Below are 3,440 nucleotides of genomic sequence, written 5' to 3'. Positions count from 1 at the left end.
ACCAATGTTGCAAGAGATCATCTCTTGGACACTATCATTGGTGATATTTTAAGAGGCGTGCAAACTAGATCAAGATTGACTTTATTTTGTGAGCATTTCTCATTTGCGTCATCTATTGAACCTAAGAAGATAGATGAAGCTTTGAAGGGTGTTGATTGGATCAATGCTATGCATGAAGAGCTAAACAACTTCACAAGAAACCAAGTATGAGAGTTAGTTGAGAGGCCTAAGGATCATAATATGATTGGAACCAAGTGGGTCTTTCAGAACAAGCAAGATCAAGATGGGATAGTAATAAGGAACAAAGCAAGATTAGTGACTCAAGGTTACATTCAAGTTGAAGGTCTTGACTTTGGAAAAACATATGCCCCGGTTGTAAGATTGGAAGCAATTATGATCTTGTTAGCCTATGCTTATGCCCACAACATCAAGTTATACCAAATGGATGTGAAGAGTGCATTTATCAATGGGTACATCAATGAGCTTGTGTATGTTGAGCAAGCTCCCGGTTTTGAAGATGAAAAGAAACCCAACCATGTTTATAAGTTGAGAAAGGCTTTGTATGGATTGAAACAAGCACTAAGAGCATGGTATGAGAGATTGAGGGATTTCCTACTCTCTAAGGGATTCAAAATAGGAAAGGTTGACACCACTCTCTTTACCAAGAAGCTTGAAAATGACTTGTTTGTAATGCAAATCTATGTTGATGATATCGTATTTGGGTCAACAAATTAAGATTTTTGTGAAGAGTTTGGCAAGATGATGGCAAGTGAGTTTAAGATGTCCATGATTGGAGAGCTTAGTTACTTCCTTGGTCTTCAAATCAAGCAAATGAAGAATGGCACATTTGTGAGCCAAGGCAAGTACATCAAGGACATGCTTAAGAAGTTTGGAATGGATGATGCTAAAGCTATTAGTACACCAATGGGAACAAGTGGAAGCTTGGATAGTGATGCTAGTGGCAACATGGTGGATCAAAAGATGTATCGGTCTATGATTGGAAGCCTACTCTATGTGACCGCATCAAGGTCGGATGTGATGTTTAGTGTATGTATGTGTGCTAGATTTCAAGCCTCACCAAGAGAAAGTCATTTGAAGACAACAAAGAGAATATTGAGGTACTTGAAGCATACACAAAATATTGGATTGTGGTGTCCCAAAGGAGCAAGATTTGAGTTGATTGGATATTCGAACTCCGATTATGCGGGATGCAAAGTTGTGAGAAAGAGCACATCAGGCATATGTCAACTATTGGGAAGATCACTTTCGTCTTGGTCATCAAAGAAACAAAATAGTATAACACTTTCAACCGCTGAAGCGGAGTATATTTCAGCCGGTAGTTGTTGTGCTCAATTACTTTGGATAAATGTTACTTTGAGTGATTTTGGAATCAATTTCAAGCAAGTGCCATTGCTATGTGACAATGAAAGTGTCGTAAAGCTCACCAACAACCCGGTTCAACATTCAAGAACAAAGCATATTGATGTCCGCCATCATTTTATAAGAGATTATCAACAAAAAGGGGACATTTGCATTGAGAGTGTAGGCACCAAAGATCAACTTGCTAATATCTTCACCAAGCCACTTGATGAGAAGAGGTTTTGCAAGCTAAGGAATGAATTGAACATACTTGATTTCTCAAATATGTGTTGATGCACAACCCATTATATGACATGCCTCTCCTTCGAGCAAAGCAAGATAAAGTTGATTGACATGTCATCCATCCATTGCTAAGGACTTGTTTAGTGCATCTAGTCATTCCTATCATATCCTAGGCTCATTCATGAAAATCAAATGAATTTGATGCTTATATGGTACCACTATTGCTTGTATACTTGAAATGGTCTAGTGGTAACATATGACATGTTTGTAGGCTTGTAAACCTAGTGTTTGATCTAGAAAAATAAGCTATAAGTGTTTAACTCAACATGGTACAAGATAACCCTTATTTAGAGGTGTGAAGAAGCTTGTCCTTGGATCAAACTGAGTTAAATATCTTTTGCAAGTGATCTAAATTGAACCAAATTGGGAAAATAATCCTCATTTCATATGGTTTCACCTCAAACTATCTATAATTTGAGCTCACCTTTTGTGCTAATTGTTGACAAAGGGAGAGAGAAATTCACAAAGATAGTAAGATAGGAGGAGCAAACAAATGAAATGACATTGTAAGGGGATCAATAAAAAATGCACACAAGTAGGGGGAGCAAGCTCATAAACTTGTATGTTGTATTTGAATGTGCATTTCATATATTTGCTTGCATGGCACAAGTTTTAAATTTCAATATCCATGCTTGTGTGGTGTATGCTAGTTATAGGCTTGAATGATGAAATGAGAAACTAGCATGCATAGGCTAAAGTAACTAGATTTATGGTCATTCTATGGAAACTAGACCCTTGCTTATAATGTTGTTCTCCTGGGGTATTCTAGTTTTTATATATGTCTAGTTACCAATGGTGCTAAGGATGGTATATTGGTGCACTTTGATTGGTATCACGCTTCAAAGGTTCATCTCTTATACCTTAGCATCATTTGGTAGACATTGTATCCTATATTTCCTATCTAAGCATATGTGCAAGCTTCAATCCAAACTCTTAGCACATATGTAGGAGGAGCAATCGCTACCATATGGGATTCATGAAACTTGTCCATATTTTTTTTATACATGGTAAATATGTTTGGACAAGCAACATGGATTCAATTGAATTTCAACTCATATCTTTGTGAAAGGGTTGTCATCAATTACCAAAAAGGGGGAGATTGAAAGCTCTAGTTTGGTTTTGGTTAATTGATGAAACCCTAAGTGCTAACCTAGTTTATCGAAGTAATTATGAGATAGGTAGCACTACTCCAAGTGATGAAGCAATAGCGAAGATCATGACGATGGTGATGGCATGGTGATGATCAAATGCTTGAACTTGGAAAAGAAGAAAGAGAAAAACAAAAGGCTCAAGGCAAAGGTATAAATAGTAGGAGCCATTTTGTTTCTGTGATTAAGACACTTAGCGAGTGTGATCACATTTAGGTTAGATAGCCGTTCTATTAAGAGGGGTGAAACTCGTATTGAAATACGGTTATTAAAGTGCCACTAGATGCTCTAACTCATTGCATATGCATTTAGGATCTAGTGGAGTGCTAACACCCTTGAAAGTATTTGTGAAAATATGCTAACATATGTGCATAAGGTGATACACTTGGTGGTTAGCACATTTGAGCAAGGGTTAGAAACTTCACCGATGGAGTGTCCACCCGTAGAGTACGGATAGTCCGACGGTGCCACTGGTGCCCTATACAAAAAAATAGGGATTCACAGAGTAACCGGACGCTAGTGGTGTAGTGATCGGGCGCTGGGTTCAGAGTCTGGTCAGTGACAGCAGTAAGCACACGGTCTCGGTCTTGTGACTAGACGTTGGCGTGTAAACTAACTGGACGCTCAGGG

Source organism: Miscanthus floridulus, chromosome 11, assembly GCF_019320115.1.
Source record: "Miscanthus floridulus cultivar M001 chromosome 11, ASM1932011v1, whole genome shotgun sequence".
Lineage (NCBI taxonomy): Eukaryota > Viridiplantae > Streptophyta > Magnoliopsida > Poales > Poaceae > Miscanthus > Miscanthus floridulus.
Note: the sequence above shows the minus strand (reverse complement) of the source record.